This window comes from Rattus rattus, chromosome 3 (genome assembly GCF_011064425.1).
Source record: "Rattus rattus isolate New Zealand chromosome 3, Rrattus_CSIRO_v1, whole genome shotgun sequence".
NCBI classification, from domain to species: domain Eukaryota; kingdom Metazoa; phylum Chordata; class Mammalia; order Rodentia; family Muridae; genus Rattus; species Rattus rattus.
In genome coordinates this window covers 11,510,045-11,530,404 of record NC_046156.1, presented here as the reverse complement: position 1 = coordinate 11,530,404, position 20,360 = coordinate 11,510,045, and positions in this window count along the sequence as shown.

Here is a 20,360-nt window from a genome sequence, read left to right as displayed (position 1 = left end):
CCCCTAGAATTTGCTTGTATCTGCTTCCTCAGTGCTGGCATGCGTGTGTGTGTGTGTGTGTGTGTGTGTGAGAGAGAGAGAGAGAGGGGGGGGAAGCGAGAAGGAGAGGGAGAGGGAGAAAGACAATAGCAATTTACTTAATGTTTGTAAAATGGGGGTAATAAAATTCTCTTTACTGTATGGTTGGTATGGAGAATAAAGGCAAGTTACTCAGGAAATATTTAACCAGTAGGCTTTTGTTATAATTACCAGACATCTGTTTCCATTGCTCTGAAATGCCTGCCTCTGTGAACAGCTAGTAAGGTGGCCATCGGATTTAGAAAGAAGATGGTTTCTTTGTCCTAGGGAAGGAACTGGGGCATTTGTGCAAACGGCAAATGGGTTCCAGGGATCCAGCCACGTCTCCCACACCGCATGATGCACCCAGAGCTTGTGCTCACCATTAACTTTCATTTATATATGAATAGGCCTCCGAGCACTTTCGGTTAGACGGCAGACAGAGCTGCACACACCCAGCCTCCGTGGTATATGCACGCTTCACTCAGCTACTCACTAAGATGTGTGAGCCCCTTCAGTCTGCCACCAGCAAAGATGTAGACATGTTGGGCCCTGAGCGACACAAGAGAAATGAGGACTTATTGATTTGTTCATTTGCTTGTTCATTTGTTCACTCCCTCCACCGTTTATTCAACAGAAATGAGGAGTGCTTTAGTTAGACGAGCTTAGGCTGCATATATATGAAAATATATGGTGTGTGTTGTCTTGTCTTACTCCTCTCTATGTATCTTGTGAAGAAATTGATTCTATCCTTTGGAATCCGCACAAAGGGAAAGGGCAGAGAAGTGTTGCTGGGGTGAACAAGAAGCGCTCTGCAGACCAGGTGCCGCTGAGAGCCCTTGCAGACACGATAGGTCCTGCCTCGAGGAGAGAGAGAGGCATTAGCTGTGTTTCAGAGCGTGTGATCACAGCTCCATGGACATGCCAGCAGGAAACACACCAGAAATGCGCGCAGGTCTCACATGCTCTAAGCGTCATGGAGAGAGCTTCAGCAGGCGCAGGGGATGCTGGGAAAGAGGAAAGCGTGGGACAAAGCAAGGAGGCTGGAACTGAGGCCTACCTGCTCATTTGAATCTTCTCCCTCCTTTGTGCCTGCGTGCCTCATGGTATGTATATAAGTAAGTTTGAATGACAAGGAATGCTGTCTCGGCCGGGGTGGGAGGGAGGGGGCGAGGACTAGGAGAGAGGGCCAATTAGCTCTCGGATTTCAGTCCTTATGAACTGGAATATTTTGGAGTTGCTCGCAAAGACTCTGGTTCCATTCTTTACTCAAAGTGCTCTACAGCCTTGTTCATATATGAATTAAAATTAATTGTGTTTGGAGACTTTGGGTGTAGCAAATCAGGGCGGGCATCACGGCTGGAGCCGTGGGACTCATTTAGCATCGAAAAGCTACAGCACTTTGAAATCCTTAGTGAGACGGATTACCAGCGTAAATGCCATTAATACTAATGATAGTTAATAATTGGAAAATCAGATTTATAAAAACAGCAATGATAATAAAGTCAAACCAGCTAGCACACCTCCCAATTCCAATCCGAAATGCCACACTAGAGGCTCCCCACTCTCTTTTATTGCCCGAATCTTAGTTATTTTGACATATTTATCCAGAAATTATTGAAGTTTCTACACTTAACCCCAAGATGACAAATTGCTTCTTGTAAATATACGCTTACAGTAAAATTCCCTATAAGATAAATGATTATAGAGATAGGGGACCCAGAAGTGGGAAATGTGTTTGAATTATAATAAGGACTGGCTCAACTTAAAACCAATTAATAACTGTCATTTTCTCACAAACACAATGACAAGAAAAACCTCAGAAAGTTTGAAAAAGTATACTGACTAATACACTGCCCGGATACATTAGGATTCTTTCAAATTGTCACCTTTTGACAATGGTCTCCTATGTCATATGGAGGCACAGTGGGGGCTGGGGAGACGGGTCAAGAGTTAACAGCACTACTGTTCTTGTAGAGGACCAGCTTTGATTCCCAGCATGGCAGCTCATAACCATCGGAAACTATAGCTTCAGGGCATGTGACACTTCTCAGACCTGTGGGCACCAAACACATAGGTGGTACATGTACCTATCTATGTTCAGGCCACAGTATCAGGAAAGTCCTAGGTAATGAATGATTAAGTACATTGGGGTTTTTAAACGTGTCCCCTTCTATTTAGTATAGAGCAAGTTTTGTATGGAGTTCCTTCCAATCAGCCCTGTGATCTGAGGTTTAGTCTGCCAGTGTCCTGATTCTGCTATTTTATTTCATAAAGTTAATTATTTCCTGGGAAATCCCATATTCTTGCACTCATGGATATACTTGTTGGCTGCTTTGCAAGGCATAGTTCTTAGCAATCAACAAGTTTTGCTTGAAGAAAAAAACCAACTGTTCTTTCTATTTCTTTCCCTTCACCAGACAAAAACTAGTCTATCCTTAGACCTCAGATGGCTCCTCACCCTGCTTCTGATTCCTATACGTTCTCATTTCTGGAAAACATAGTAAAGAATTCCCTAGCAATCGCTCAAGCTGAATTGTTTCTCAGATCCCTCCTTTGTATCCACATCTCTGGTGTGTTCAGTACAAAACATAGGCGCACCGCCGTACACAGAAAGGAGGGTTGCAATAGACCCATTAGACTAACTGCAACAGACAGGCCAGCAGCACAAACAACACGTTGACATGCTTAGATCAATATGCCTCTGGAAGACGTTCAGGTTCAGTGCCCAAAGAGGTTCACATTAAGGAGGATTTGAAAGATGTAAGGGAATCTAAAAGGAGCTGGCTGGGAGGTGGTGTGAATTCCTCATGGTATATGGAGCAACGGCAAAATGGATGGTGCGTCAAGAATGGCGTCATTAGTGAAAATGACTGGACACGGGCATTTTGAATTGAATCCTTATCTCTTCCGCCACTACTCTCCTACGTTTCACTGCAAAGGGCTAACAATAAGATTTGGATTCTGTTTGCCTTTGCAAAACACTCTAAGTTCTTAATTCAGTAACATTGTTTCGCAATAGAGACCTACCTACTTAATGAGTCATTTGGGTTCTATATGGGACCTTAGTTAAAAAAAAAAAAAAAAGAAACCTGTTGACAAATTGTAGTTCCTGCAAGTCATTTCTAAAGAGATCGTAGTGACTGATCCAAACTCCGAACCCAAAAGACAAGTGCGTGTACAGAGAGCACTTGCTGGTACTCCAGAAGTCAGTGTGGCGACTTCTCCTGTGGAAAGAGCGTCCAAGGAATCCTGGAACAGTTCTATGCTTTACATCAGCAAAAGGCAAACAAACACCCATTGCTTTAAAATATTATCCCAAACATTTATAATGTTTAAAAACTTGGCAAGTCAGGGTTATTTTGTCTAGCTCTGGGATCTGTTTATCGTAAAATTGATATTTCATTGGAAACAATTCTTGACCTGCAAATGTGAGTGATAGACACAGTGTATCCTGGCTCTGAATCATGAAGACAAAAGGAAGCACACCGAGAACAGGGAACACATGCACACTGAGTTGTACGTTAGTTTATCTTTTATTCGATTGATTGATCGATTGATTTACTCGTTCATTCATTCACTCGTTCATTCACTCTTTTGTTGTTGTTTTATTCTCTTGTCCTTTCTGAGTTAGGATCTTGATACTATGTGGCCCAGGTTGGCTCTATATTCCTGAGTTCAAAGATTTTCCTGCCTTGACCTTCTAAGTAGGTGGGACTGTAGGCATTGTACATTGTACCGGGGCTTTATTTTTAGTGTGTGTTCATTTTTTTTTACTCTGCACATCAGAAAGAACTTTGTTTTAAATCTCTTTGTGGAAATTTGTTGTGGGTATTAGTTTCCCTGTCATCCCAGTACTCAAAGTACCTTACAGAGACAATCAAAGGAAGGAAAGGCTTAGTGTAGCTCACAGCTTGGAGGGTTTTCCTGGGGGTGGGAGCACAGGCAGAGGATCTACTTCAGTGGATGCAAACCACAAGCCAAAAGAGCTACTGGCAATGAGAGAGGCTATAAACTCCAAAGCCCACATCTTGTGACCCACTTCTACAAGCTAAATGTTCCACAGCATTCTAAATAGTACCACAGATGGGGCATGGGGAATTTAAACATGGGCCTGTAGGAGACAGATCAACTTCAAACCACAGTTTAGCAACGTTAAGAAGCCTGACAAAGACTTGTTATCTATCTATCTCTATCTCTATCTCTATCTCTATTTCTATCTCTATCTCTATCTCTATATCTATATATCTATATATCTCCCATATGACTCTAGCCTTCTTGGGCCTACAGGCCTTACTAAAACTTCCTACCTTATATCTCTTATATAATGTCTAACAACCTCTGTTTTCTCTCAAGTTGGGCCTTCTGGCCTCCTTAGGCATCTGGGTATAAAGGAAGCCATTTTCTTGAGCCCTCAATTTTCCTCTTCCCTTTGTCTAACATGCCCTTCCCATGAAATGAAGCCTGCACTGAGTTTTCAGTGTTTCTTCTAAAATATCTTTCATGTAATAAAGGCTTCCGTGACCACAATCTTTGGATTCCACCAATCACCTAAGCTCCCCTCCCTGACCAGCTGTGTTCCCCTGATTCTCTTTGCAAAGCTTCTCTCTTTGACCTCATCTGTATTCTGCCTGGCTGTCTGTCTCTTAAACATCTTCTTCCCAGGCGGAATGTGAGCTCCATAAGAAAAAGAAATTTTGCTTCTCTTTAATGCCTCGTGCCCAGCATTTAGGACAGATGCCCAGTAAATAATCGTTCAATTTAATAAATAAGAAGTTTATGATTTAATGCAAGTATTTATATGGAGATCTAGATGCTCTGTGCTTCCCGTATTTCTGGGAAATGTTTCCAAATCCTTCTGAATTCCCATTAGCTACTGACTAGAATCCACATTGCTAATTCTCTGGAGTGGAAGAGCATAGATATCCTAATTTTATAGGACAATGACACTATTCCGTTATGGCCAGAAGATCACATACAATTTGTACTTGGAAGCCCCTTGGTTTTCACGTTGTCACTTTTGATTTGACTTCACAGGAGACTCCAGAACTCTGAGGGAAATAGTAATGAGGGAAGAACAGACCCACCAACTACAGGTATGCCGGATGCAGCCTGGTCTTCTCAGAAGGACGGAAGGCAGCAGGATCAAAGCGTGGATATCCATGCATAGACAGTGGTTTTCACAGGAGGGACAGAGAGCATGTGTACTCGCTGATTTCCTTTGATGAGATTTCAAAGAATTTAGGGGATATTTTTGCAGATAGGAAGTTCCAAGCATCCATTTATGTATATGCTCGGTGGCACAAACACACAGATTTTGCAAGAGTCTTGGCAACCGTGCTTCCTACATAGGAGACTTTGAACTTAAACGCCAATATTCAATGTGTCTGCCAATTAAAACATACATATTTACCTATGTGTGTGTGCGCACATGTGCATGGATTATTCTTTTCTCTAAAACATATAATATGAAGCACTATATGACAGGTCTTTTTTTTCCCCACCATCCTTAGCCATCAGAGGGCAAAATACACAAAGCAGAAAGCCTCAGAAACTTCCGTCACCACATCTGTGTGCTTTGGCGGCCGTGATTTTGCTTTCTTTATGCAATTCCAGAGATGTCTGCAAAGCAACACATGTATCCTTTGCAAAGCAGAGAAAACCTGAAAGGGAAACATAAGCAAACAGCAGGAACACAGATGAGAGGCTGCTTCCAGATAGGGATTGAGCTCCACTGTACCAATATCTACCATAGTCGAGGAGTTAAAAAGCTCGAGGTATTTTAATTGGGGTTGGAGTTTGGGTTTGATTCAGATAGAAATCCTCAAAGGCTTATCCCCAGATACCAGAACTGTCCAAATGTCTTGGTCTACAAAATTAGGCTGGGGAGTAGCATCCAAACAGGATTTCTGAAAAGATTCTCGGGACTTTCTTCTACGACTAAAGCTTGAGATTCAGCAAAGATTGCAAGGACAGCCTTTGAAGAAACACTTTGGTTAAAAGGCTGGGTGAGGTAAGCTGAGTGTTTCTATGCACTGCATTGCAGTGAAAATGCACCGGTCTATGTATCCAAAAGAAACTGAGGGAACCTCTTATTTATTTATATTTTTAAGACACGACTATGAGGAACCAGAATTAAATATATGATTAACCTCAGTAGTGAAACAGTGATAAATGGGCACATACGTTAAAGGGTTCTTTGGTATATCTGGAAATTGCTAATACTAAGAAGAGAAGAAATTTAGTGGTTAGCAGGAATTTCAAAATTGGTACCATTTGCCAGTGTCTTGGTTTGAGTTCTCTTAGGGGTTTGCAGTACAAAGGGTGGGTAAGGCATGGACTCTTTTACATTTTTTTACACCTAGTGAACATGATAAATGGAAAGACATTTTAGATAAAAAAGTAAAATAACTTAGAATTAGAAAATCAGATTTCATTTCTTCAACAAACACCCACAGAGCACCTGGATTGCTGACCTACAATAGGCAAAACAGGCCCCACAGTGTGCAGGAAAGAGTCTGATGAGAGAGGCAAGTAATCTAAGTTATAATTATTTACCGATGCGCCTGTAAGACCCTATTTTGTAGTGATCTGTAATGGGAAGGACGAGAATCAGGTTCTATGCTGTAAATTGGTAGAGGACCCGAGAGTTCCACAGCTGTGTAACGTCCAAGATTTAAGCAGAAGACAGAGGACGTAGAAAAAGTTGGAAGCAGAAGCATCACATGCGACGTCGTGATATGGGCAACTGACTCGCTAGGAACAAAAAGAATCACGGGGCTGAGTGTGAGGAAGAGGGCGGTAAGAAGCATGTCAGACAGGTGAGAAAGCCAGGCGACTCCGAGCACAGGCTTGCATTCTCACTTTGCTTCTGCATCACATGGAGCCTTCAGAAGGGTTTGCATATGGCTTCGGGATAAACCCCATCACCTTGAGAGGAAGAGATACAAGGGTCAGAATTTCTAGGTCATCCTTAGACACAGAGTTCAAGGTCAGTACAGGAAATACCATGTCCTGTTTCAAACAAGGCAAATCTAAACGCCCTAAACGCATAGGTAGAAGACAGCTAGGATCTGTGAAGAGAAGGCAAGGGAAACGGAAGACTGCAGAATGACTTCCAAATTTTAGGCATTAGCAGTAGACCACATCTCCTCCAGACATGAAAGATGGAGACATTGCAAACTGGAAGCAGAGGTAATCTTTTAATCACTGTGGGTTTACCAGAAGCTGCACACTTCCACATGGACGCACAGCGATCTTAGGATCTTAGGCTGACAGTCGTAGACAGGGAGTACTCAGACCAGGGCATAAAGTAAGCAATTTAATAAGCACTGTTTCTACTGAATGGGCTCCGTGGACTGCCATTGCAGTAGACTGACGTCTGAGGTCTCCAAGATGTCGCTGAAAGGCTTGTGCAATCTTCCCTTTCCTGTATGGACTTATTGACATGTGACGTGATTTTTTACCCCTAGGATTCTGATGTGAATAAAAGATAAAGCCACAAGGAAAACCTGCAATGCTAGGTCCTGTGTGCAATTTCTTCCCTTCAGGAACAAGTTTTTGCATTATTAGTAACTGAATGGGCTACATTGACTCATAACTTTTATGATTCCTTCCATTTACCAGAACAAGCACCCACCAAGAGCAGAACAGTATTTATCAGTCTCCAGATACCCCAGAGCCTAATCCCCTAGAGCCTACAGTACTTGCTACATAGTACATGGTTAATAAATACAACCCACACGCAGAGTAGGCTGAGAGAGCGAGAGATACGTTTGTGTGTATGGGGGACTTTATAGATCACTTGAAATAATTTTAGGGTATTACTGAACAGGAACTGGGGTTTTTACAAGACAGTAAACTAAACATTTCCAATATGACTTGGATCCTCTGCGAAGTGTTAAATCGGGTGTCTAGCAGATCCTGTGTTTGGCAGTAATAACTTTGAGCTCTTCTGCCACGTTGAACTCAAGGAGGCAGTGAAAAGCCAGAGATACGGTAAGAAGAAGAAATGGAAGGTCATTTTCCTCCTACCTAATTTAGCCCTCACACATGCCATTACCAGAACAAATGGGCACTATTTTCTTTCCACTTCTAAACATACTTAGGCTTCTCCTTGGAGATCGCTTTCCCTCTTCAAGGCTGTCTTGGAAGTGGATTTTCAACGGATTGGATTTTTATTTCTGTAACAATAACTTTTGGAGTCAGGGAGTCCATTTCATGATGTATGTGGCTGGGCTCCTCACTCCCTGGGGAATGACCTCGTCTAAGCATGAAGCCTGTTCCAATACTGCCTGGCTCCTCTTCAAGACAAATTATGAATATTTCTAGAACCAATGTGGTTTCTAATTGGCAACAAACTCAAGATTTCTGAGGCTTCTTGTTTCTGGGGTGTAAACTATTTTGAATGGCACAAAGAATCTCCCAGAAGACTCAGAAGTCATAGAATGGCTTTATGATTCTGAATATGTGAGTCTGGTAAAGTCTGGGGAGACCCTGTGCATCAAGAGGGGGAAAAATGAATGGAGCAGCTTGGGTTTATGCTTCCAAAGTGCTGTCCCATTGTGTGGTGAAAAGCAGCAATTGTGCAAGCTTGGGTTGCAAACTCAAGTGCTGTCAGGGGCCACGAAGGTAAAGTGTTAAACGGGAGAAGCTGGCCTGTTTTAGACAATGGCGCAGTGTAGCCAGCCATGGCAACTGGGCAGTGCTGCCTGCCCTGTCTGCCCTGAAACCGTGCTCAGTAATTAGTAAACAAACCCTGAAAGTGAGCCTCCAGGAATGTACATCAGATCATGCTATTCTGCTGCTTAGAGACATTCAAGGACTGGCCTTCTCCACGAAACGGAATATAAAGCGCTCCCTTGGTTGTATGACTCTACTTGACCTGAGATGTCCCTGACTATGCCTTGTATCCACATCTCCTGCTTCCAGCCAGAGTGAATCCTCAGTACTTGGCTTTTGTTGGGTCTTGTACCTGGAATAAGCTTCCTTCAGAGTGAACGTGTCCTCTCTCTGTTTGTTCAAGTGTCTATGTAAGGTTATCCTCTTCAAATAATATAATCTCATTTCAGAAAGGGTGTAACTTGGTTTGCCTGCTAAGCCATCAGTCTTGGTCAGATTCAAGGGAGTAAACTGTGATATGGAAACGATGTGGCGTATGGTCCCCTCTTTCCCTACTGTGCCATTCCCTATCTCTTTGGGCTTCCTGACTCGGCATTCTCCAGGTCTGTCCCAGACCACTATAAACTGAAGGACATATTCACTGCATATGTGCCAATATTAACCATGGAGAAACTTTATGGATTCTTCAGAAATTTCCCATTTGGGAGATTCTTACTGAACTAATGAGCTCTGAATGCAAGTTTACAATCTCTCTCCTGCACAGAGTGGTACAAGTCCAGTTTCTCACCACAACTCCCTCTGTGACGTTCTTAACTTGAGTGAAGATTAGCCGCCTTCTTTGGTACAAGTTAGTTTAGAGGAAGCACCCTTAAGTTCTTACCCTTCACTGTCTTCCTGCTCAACCACCTTCAATGAGAGTTTCCATTCTTCTCCAAGGAGACCACCCCTGTTTCTACTTGCTAAAGTCTCCTTTCTTTAGGTTTCTGGAGCCTTCTCTCAAACAACGGGAAACCTAATATGTCAGACCTATTAAAGTGTTGGAGAGTTCTTGCATTTGGCCCCATCTATGCCCACCGCTGAAAAGCCTCGTCTCTTGATATCTCTTGACTTACAATTACTAAGCAGGTTTATATCATTTTAATATGTCCTGCATGCATCTTTCAACACCTTCGCAAAAAGAATTAAAATTCTAAGAAACAGAGAATGTCATGCTTGTCATGATATCAGAAATATATTCTACCTATAATTTATATAGCTATATAACATTAACAATGTGGCCTTTAAAAAAATTTCATTTGTGGCTAAACCTCTGTAACTCAGAGCAATGCAAAATGGCTTCATTACTTCTTTAAAAAAACGTATTATAGAAATGCAAAGAATCATGTGATGTATAAATGGATATGCATTTAAATGTATATATTTTATTTAAAAGAGTTCAATATATAGAGTCAGGTTATTTAACATGAAGAATGGTCAATGTCTGTTAATATATTTGAAATTCCATTAGAGTAAGGGCATTATTCTAAGAGTATAATACAGCCACATGAGTTTCAGGCAATCGAGACAAGATTATCTGAAATTCTTTTCAACAATTTGTCTGTAATGACACAGAACTTGGGAAAGGTATCGAAGAGAATAAAAGAGTCTTTATATGTTTCGAAATAAATAACCTTTTCTTCCTACCTCCTTTAAAAACAAAAAGAAACAATTTTAAGGAGAAGGGAGATGGAGCACTGTGAACATAATTGAAAACACAGAGGGACTATTTCTGCGCTTCCTTCTAAATTGCTGCTCCAGGATCCTAGATCTGCTTAAATAGTTAACGGCCACCGAACAAAACAGTGGCCAGCTCTCTGGAAGAGAGGCACGATTGTGTTGTTTACTTGAGGACTATGCAACCAGCACGTGTTGATGAGCATCTGCCCCACATGGGAACGGTTTCTGGTGCGAACTGCACCTGTAGGGTTAGAGCTTTGAAGAGCTGACCTTCGAATTCCTGAACATAGCAAAACTCTAACCTTTAAACAAAAGCTTAAGACGATAAAATCTAGGGCCACAGAACACTAAAATGATAAAATAATACAGATTTTAAAAAATTTCTCTTTGGATATTTGTTCTACACATTTTTTTTCTTCAGAAATCAGGCTGAGTAATCCGTGTCTTATTTATCCATTCTGGTTTATTCAGGGCTATGAGGAGAAGGTCAGGGGTAGACTTGCCTATGTATCACCCTTAGAATAACAGCTTAACTCGCTGCCTTGGTGAAGGGAAAGGACCAGCTCTCCTCTCCACAAATGAAAGTCAAATACATTAAAACATTGCAATGGATAAAGGCATCAGTGACAAAATTGTCTCAAGAGGCTTGAAAATCTCACAAGTGTAAGTCTAAATGTAAAGATAGGTACAGTTATTTGCAAAATTCATGGTCGCCATTTTCTCTTTCTCTTTAGCTCCTTGTGTGTGTGTGTGTGTGTGTGTGTGTGTGTGTGTGTGTGTGTTCATACAGGCATGTGTGTGTATGTGTTTCAGCATGTATAAGACCACATGTTTGTGTCTATGTATATATAGTGGCTAGAGAAATCATGTGTCATTCCTCAGCTGTGGTCCATATTTCTCCTTTCCTTTCCCTTCCTCCTTCTCTCCCTCCTTCTTTCCTTCTTCTTTCTTTCTCTCCTTCCTCTGTAAGATAGGGTTTCTTGTTGGACTGGGACCTATCACCAGGTCTGGGCGTCCATGCTTGCGTTTTATGTGTGGATTCTAGGGCCGAAAGTCATATCTTCCTGCTTGCAATGTAAGCAATTTACAGATAGAACAATATCCACAGCCCAATCTGTTTTAATAAATAAATCATACATGATTTAATCTTACATCCTTATTATAAGTTGAAAAGGAAGACATTAGTAAAAAAACTCAAATTTGATTTTTTTTGCTTACAGTCTGTAGTTATTTATGTGTTTCCTATTGAGAAAAACATATCATGGAGTAAGGTCAAATCTCCTGTGTCAATGATCCAACATAGAAGGAAATGTTGACAGATGTTCCTTTTGCTTTAAGCGTTTTAATAGGTAGATTCTGTCCGATCTATTCAGCTGGAGACTTGTGGTGGGAAATGACGGTGGTCCAGGGACAGTGCCTGGTCATCCATGAGACCTGAGGAAACCGAGCTCAGACCTCAGGAGAGAAGTGTTTCTCGGTGTTGAGGGCAGGGTCATCCTTGCTCCCTTTTCCTCCTCCTGCCATAGTTTCTCAGCTCTATTCGTTAGGTGAGAGGAGTAGGGTAGAAGTAAGCTTTAGCTCTTTTTATTTTTACACCCACATGTTGGAGTTACCAAATTTAAAGATTCTATCAGTTAAACAGGTATAACAGTACTGAGATAACAAGGGCAGATGCATTAGTCATTTTTTCTCATTGCTGTGATAAAGGACTTGACAAAAAGCAGCTTAACTGAGAAGCATTAACTTTGAGTTAGTAGTGAGAGATGACACATTTCCTCGTGGTGGGGAAACAGGGTCTGGAGATTCCATTTTTGAGAATCTTCCAGTGGGAGCTTGCTGTACCTGCTTGTAATATATTTATCAGGAAGCAGAGAGTTCACGCAAGAATGGAGGAGGGTTGTAACCCTCTAGTCCTGCCCCAACATCCTGTGTGTGCCAGGTGGGTCCCCACAGCAAGGAGATTCCTATTTTGTGCCACCACCTGGGGACCAGGCATTCAAGCATGCGTGCTGGTGGAAAGGGTTCATTCAAAAACATGACAATGGGCAAAATCTAGCCAAGAGTGCTCAATGTCTTAGCCATTTCGGCTCTTTGTGTTCTGATGCTCATTTTGAGGGCTCTGTCCTTAAACTACCCGTGAAAATAGAATATTCAGCCTCAGATTTGCAGAGCTAACTCACTCAGTTTCCTAGATTTCCAATCCTACCTCTAAAAGAGGCATTCGTTGACTTAGCTCAGTAACACTGAAGCACTGCGGCACCTGTAGACTCCCTGTATCGCTATCGGGTGTCCAGACTCAGTTAAATCTGGGAAGCAGAGAGAAACCATAGAGTCCTTCTGTAGCTCGCCCAGCAGGGGCAGGGAGGGTCAGTTTCCACTGGATGCACACGCACAGGTACAGAAGGCCCGGGTGAGCGTCAGTAGTGCTGTAAAGGTCAGGTACCATTTTATGACTCTAATGTGGGCAGAGATCAGGACGGATACCGGTAGCAGGTCTCTACTTCCGGCTTCCGGTTTACAAACTCACTTGATCTCCCGTCTTTTCTAAAAACCACTGACTTGGTCTTGGGCGCATTGAAATGGGTCCCTGCGATGACAAGAGTCATGGAGTCTCTAGTCTGTATCTCAACATGAGGAATTGTGTGTTGTCAACATGACTGAATTGGTCAGTATTGTTTGTCACAGCAGGACCCCACGATCAATCCAGAAGTGCCCCAGCCATTCTGCAATCAGGATTGATTACTATGGAAGCCAGCCGTGGTTCATCTATTTTATGGCAGATGGCCAGTCTTTTACTCCATTGAGAAAAGCAATTTGTCAACCCAACCTCAAATGCTGCCTTGGCAGTGTTTTACTTTCAAAGGCACGGGCAGGGTAAATGACCACATAGAAGGGAACATAGATCTGTGTGACCTGTCCCTGAGTGTCCTCTGGGATGCTGTGGTAAAGGAAGGGCTGCTGGCGCCCAACTCTGAAGAACCTTTGCATAGCAAACTTCAACGAGTCCCATTGGACAGCCTGTCTGGTCCTTGTTTGCACGCACGTTGACTTATGTCTGGGCTCACAGCTTAAGAAGTCTGCGGGATGCCCCCTGGCAAATGCACTTCCACAGTTATGTCAGTGCAATATAATAACATACAAGGCTTCTCACAAATGGCTTTATTGTCATAGTCATTACTTCCCGATTTTGATAAGGATTTACGTTTCCGTACAAAATGACTTTGCTCATTTTGGCAATAAAGAAAGAAGTAGATGAAATAGAAGTTTGATTTAAAAGTCTGTTTTGCTCAAGATAAGCTGGTAAAAGGACATTTGCTGAAGCTATTAAGAGCCATGTTTTTAAAAGCTCCCTGCTAATTTGAACCCTAATCAAAGGAACACACACATGTGCGCCCATTTTTCAGCACATATCAGAAAACATGAATAATTGAAGTGCTTTTGTGTCTCAGATTTTCATTAAATACAACTCAAATGCCAGTATTGGGCTTCAGGATCGGGCCAGGTTTACTTTAGCAAAATAAATTAAAGGAATAATGGATCAAATAAAGCTTCCTATCAGAAAATCCACACAGGCTGAGGGTTTTTTTTTTTAAATAAAAATAAGTTTAAGGAAAATAATAGAATTCTTAGACTTTTCTAAGCCCATTCTTCTACAGATTTTGTTGAGTATGTTATTTTGGTCTTGCAGGAACTGATCCTCACTGCACAAAGGAGACGGGATTGGTAATTCCTCTAATGAGGCACACAAAGAACGAAAAGAAGAAATTCAGAAAAAACTTGCTGAATCAATGGCCGCTGGTAAGCGGAAAGAGGAACTAGAGGAGACGAAAAATGGTGCTAAGTTCCCAAGAAGCCAAACAAATTCAAGCCCAGCGTGCTGTTGGACAGCTTGTAAATGATACAGAAGTCACGAGTCATAGTGAGGGGTGACACTATGCATGCTGGCTGGTGGTAGGTAACTTCTCCGTGGCTTGATTTAAAGGAGAGTGCATCATGAGCCTGGAATTTGTGTCTGAGCTGGAGTCTAAACTACTCGGGAAGATGGGAGCAGTTTACGTGGTTAGGTAACCTTGAATTCTGAGTTCTACAAACACGACCAGAGTTCAGAGAGCCAGAGCCTTGTTTTATTACTGTGTCCTTCACCTGCAACAAAAGGAAGTAGTCATGCTCATCAGAAACCTGTAGCGGATGGCAGAGCAGCAAAGATCAATAGGTTAATATCTATAAACCACAATTCAGGTGATTTAAAGCCTACAGATGCATAAAATAAACATTATGCTAATGATGACCTCTTGATCATAAAAAATGTACTTTGCTCCAAGGTAACACCTTCCGTTTATTCTCTAGAATGTATGCATGCTAGTCACCAATAGATATTAAGTCATAGTCCTAATTATCGTGTTATAACCCTAAGACTAATGTGGAAGGCAGAGACCTCAATGCACTTTCAGAAGGGATTATGGTTATTTATCATTACCAAAGTTTTGTACAGGAGGCACAGAAAAGAGGAAAACTACCAGTGACACTCTGTCAGATGAGAAAGCATCAACGAAGCTGCCACAGTGCTCTCTGTCTTTTTGTAAAGATTTCTTTTATGTTTTAATTATGTACGTATGTATGGCCACGTGTAGCCATTGGAATGTGAGTGTAGGTGCCTGAAGATTCCAGAAGAGGGCGCTGGATTCCCTTGAGCTAGAGTTACAGACAGCCACACAAGGTGATCGAGAACTAAACTCAAGTCTTCTGTATGAGTCGTACAAGCTCTTTATCCAGCCTCTGTTCTTTCTTGCTTTAGGTGTGTGTGTGTGTGTGTGTGTGTGTGTGTGTGTGTGTGTGTGTGTGTGTGTGTGTGTGTTAGAAATTTTATAAACAATTCATCACAAAAAAAATCTAATTGCACCAACAGTTTGATTTTTTTTTTACTTTTAAATGTGACATGCTAACTGTGACAACCAAAGGCCATGTAAAGATATGTCAGGTGGTGAGGGAATGTCCACTTCCCACTCCTATTAACAGTAGTAGCATTCTTCTAGTGATTTAAATGTCATACCACCATGGTGGTTTCAACCCAAGATCTGCCCCCCATAGTCTCTGGACTGAACTGAGTTTCTATTATGTTTTTGAGCCTGGTCATATTTTGTTTGTTGGTTCATTCGTTCCTTCTTCCGTCCTTCCTTCCTTCCTTCTTTCCTTCCTTCCTTCCTTCCTTCCTTCCTTCCTTCCTTCCTTTTCATACTGTGGATTACATTGGGGAACTCATACACATAGGGCAAATGTTTTGAACTTTCCCTCCGACAGACAGCTCATTTCTTTTCTTTCTAGAACCTAGTCAAGTTGACTGGACATCTTGGAAGTGTCATCAGGTTCTTGGGAGATATGAACGACACCGTCAATTCAGTCCGGTATTTAATAAAATGTTTGTGGCATAACAGGAAGTGTGGTAAGACTGATAGTAAGACAATCCCCGAGACCTAGGGGAACAGATTTCATATGGACATAGGAAATTTAAGAATGGATGAACATGAAAGAGAAGACACACCAACATATGTTTAGGAAATAACACCCTCTTCCCCAGCGGCCACTAACTGTCAATAGAGGCTCATGCAGAGATGGGATCTCCTAGACTCCTTCCCATGCACGGTAAAATGGTGACGGACAGATGATGTGCAGGTAACCACAGGGACAGAAAGATCATGAATGCAAGGTCATGCCGCATCTGGGACACAGCAGGTCACAGCACTCCCTTCCCCTCTCTGGTTCTCACGCCCTTGTTCTATAACCTTGGAGGGAGGGATAAAGACGCTCCCTTGCAAACGAGTATTTTAAAAGTAAACTTCAATGTTATTTTATTTCTCTACAAAAATTCGAAAATTAGTGCATAAAAATTCCGTTATACCCTGTTATCCCATTGTTAATGTCTTACATTGAGATACTGACTAACACAGAAGGTTTGCTGGTTTGTTTAGATCAACTTGCTTCTTTCCAGTGTCTTTTTCTTTCCCATTCAAGGACTCTATCCACGACAGCACATTGCTTCTCCCTGTCATTTGTCCCTTGATGCGTTTCAGCTGTAACTAACTGTCTCTTACATGTTCCTTGCTGACGATGACCTCGATAGCTAATTGGATGGTAGGTAGACACAAACTCTACAGAGAAAAAGAAGAACCAGTAAATGCATAGGAGGAACGGAAGCTGCTGGTTCACATAGCTCGGCCACAAATGTAACGCTTTGAGATTATATTTGAATTCAAACTAGAATTAATAGATCAAGCCATCGGACTGCCTATGAAAAGAGATTCTAGGCCTTACAGATGCCGATATGGAGGCTCTGAGCTGCAGCCCTGGTGGGTTTCACACTTTTAACAAGAGCCAGTCCTGATGGAATGAAATGAGTCATATGAAGAGAGTGGTTCCTTACTGAGCAGCCAGTGCAATTGCGGGAAAGGGCACCTGGATTTCAGTTGGAGCTAAATGGGAAACCAGGGGCATTTGGAAAAGATGAACATGATCTGATACAATGTCTGAAATGGAGCAAGCACGTGACTCTGTGGCATGTCGTTATCACAATAGCTTTGAGGACAGTTCACCAGTGTCACCTACATCTGATCCGGATTGCCATCACTGCCATCAAGCTCCAGGCTCTGTCCTTTGTTAACATTCCCTTTGCAAGACGTCACAATGTTATCCACTCTCAAACCTCAATAACAATGTTATCCAATGCCAATTGGTCTGAAACATCACCACTGTAGGACTGTGTGATACACTGGTTATGAGGAATCTTGTTATGTTGATGGATGTTTATCATCTGTTGGACTTACATTTGAAACTTGGCTTTTCTACACGTTATCACATTTACTAGATCATTTTCTATTAGTCACTGTGATTCCATACTAGAGGCAAAGTAACTTATAAACGTAGGGTTTATTTAGGTCTCAGGTTTGGAGATGGGCAATCTAGACAGCGAGTGTCACAGCCAACGAAGGCAGTTGTGGCAGCATCTCACCACGGTAGACTCATGGCAGGAGCTTGTATGCAGACAGCTCCCATGGTGAGACAGAAAACCACAGTGGGTGGAGGGGCCAAGCTTACTCTATTATGAAAACTCATTTGAGAATTAACTCTGGACCCCAAGAGAATTACTTAAGTCCTTTGTTGGTCTAACCATATTTCACTGGAGCCCAGCCCTTCAAGATGCTGTCTTAACCCTACCCTAACTTTTAAACATTACTGAACAATTAGTCTCATAAAATAACCATGAGTACCAAGCTCCAAACACACAAATTCAAGTCACACAAAAACCATAGGTTTAGTGTATCCTGAGACAACGTCCTATATGGCCAGACAAGGAAGGTTGGGGAGCTTCATGAAGTTCCTCCCCGGGGTGGGGGGAGGCATTAAAAGCTGAATAAATACTCGGCATTCACAATAAGTCTCTCAGCCTTTTTTGACAGCAGGGAGGAAACTGGCACTGTCTCCCTCTGCAGCCAGGCTGGACTTGAACTCTCAATCCTTCTGCCTCTGCCTCCAGAATTCTGGGGTTGCCAATGTGCACTCCTGTACTTAGCTTTCTTTTACCTGTTTCAGCCTTTGGCTATTAGCATTTTTATATCTAGCCAAGCAGCTGCACTGCTGTGTACCTACTTTGTTAAGTAGTAGTATTAACAATCGGCAGTCAATGGATGAAAGAGATGACAGAGTCCCTGTACTAAAAAGCAGCTTTCCAACTCTGAATTCATACCAGAGCAGAGTGATGACAGAGATTGCAGCAGTGTGTTTGTGTGTTTGTGTGTGTGTGTTTGTGTGTGTTTGTATATGTGTGTGTTTGTGTGTGTGTGTGTGTGTGTGTTTGTGCCTGTGTGTGTGTGTGTGTGTGTGTGTGTGTGTGTGTGTGTGTGTGTGTGTGTTTGTGTGTGTGAGTGTGTGTGTATGCGTGTGTGTATGCGTGTGTGCGTATATCTGTGTGTCTGTGTTTGTGTGCATGCATGTTTGCATGTGTGTGTGTGAGTGTGTGTATGTATTTGTGTGTGTGTTTGTGCGTGTATGTGTCTGTGTGTTTGTGTATCTGTGTGTCTGTGTTTGTGTGTGGGCGTGTTTGCATGTGTGTGTGTGTGTGTGTGTGTATGTGTTTGTGTGTATTGCCCCATAGACGAGTCAAATATCTTAAACAGACAAACAAACAACACAAAACATCAACAGCCACAAAATGAAACAAAAGCAGGTATTATAGGGGATGGAAGGGGTTGATCTTTGGTACCCTTTAGCCAATCAAAAAGTGTATGGGCTGATGCTCTTAGAGCCAGAGATCGACTAACAAGGAAACACGTTTCATGTCTATTAGCTGATCACCTTACACAGCCTGACAACCTTTGTAATGAAGGTCTGAGGACCAGGATGAGCACTGGAATGTTATGTTTGGGCTCGGCCAAGCATGGAGATCTGTGGAGGATTCGAAAAAACAACAGATCTATGATCTCATGGAACAGACTGCGTGGGAATAACCCAGGATGGCGTGAAGATTTAGACATTTCTTGGAGCTTTAGTTTTTGTATTTCTTTCTTAAGCCAACAGGGTGAGACCTTTCTGGAATGTAGGCACTAATTTCTTCATGGCTAACCCTTCCAGAGAAAACCTACAGAGCTAAGGTAGTGCTTTATGGCTCGTCTTCAGGGGAAGGGGTTCTGGATAATACCACCTGCTTCAGAGAACGTGACTTCCTGTGGTTTGCTGCAGGGAGGAATGAGGAGTATGTAATACAAGGCAGAAGGTCAGAGAGAAACTTCTTAGACTGACTGCTCTTAACCTCTACTTTGGGGTGTGATTTCCTGAATCCCAGTAGTCTAATTATGTAGTCAGACCTGGGAAAGTTAGCCTGCTGTCTCCCCGGCTCTCGATGCACGGGGTAGAAAGGAGCCATTGTGTGTCACAAGTGATAACAATCTGGCTTTATAACAGCTGCAAACCCTTCCAAATTTCAGGCCTGACCTCCAAGAACATCAAACAGCCAGAAGGCAGCCACGAAGTAAATGCTAACACCAGGCACTTACTTCCAAAGCTCATTTATTTCCTATGGTAAGAGTTCAGATTATAATGACTTTTTTTTTTTTACCTGTCTCAAATAAAATATTGACAACGAGAAGTCTACAGTCACATTAATAAATCCTAATAAAGTTGTTTCTTATCATGGCCTATCTATTACTCTCACAGCCAATCACGGAGGCAATAATTTACCATATAGCATATGGATTTCTTGCTCTCTCCCTTACAGTGGCTCTGAGGTGTTCCTTCTGTTATGCTCTGTTTAAAGATGGGCACACTGAGGCGTCTCAGCTAGTTGTCAGTGACTCCGTAGTTCATAAGTCAGACCACGACCAGGAGATAAGGTATAACGACAAAAGTCAAGCAATCTGATGTCAAAGCAGAATATTTATAACAAGGAATCAAAAGGAATCACACTAAATAAATCAAATATCTGTACACGGACACAAGAAACAAATGTTATCCTTTTACAAATCTATTTGTGTAAAAAGTCAATGCTCAGAGAAATCTCAGCCAAGTTAGTAGAGAGAGTACAACCGATCCTTCATTCTTCTGGTGCTGTTCCATCAAAAACTTCACAAGAAGGTCCGTTTCTCGAATTCTGGTCTTCTCAAAATAGATAGGGATACTTAGAAGCCAGTGTCCCAATGGCTCAAATAGCACTGCTCTGAATACTGGGTGCCACCATGTGTAACATGTAGATAAGATAGAAGAGTGTATTCAGGGTGAATACGTTACTCTCCACACTCCTCATTAGTACAGAAGGACCTCTCTACCCCCATTTAAACCTTTTACACCCCATTGAAGTGCTCATTCTGCTTTCTAGTCTTTTCCAGCTCCAGGATCAAGACTCCGGAATTACGGTAACCTTACCATTTCCTCACCGAGTGGCTCCTGGATGCCGCTGCCCTTTCTTTAAATGGGGCAAG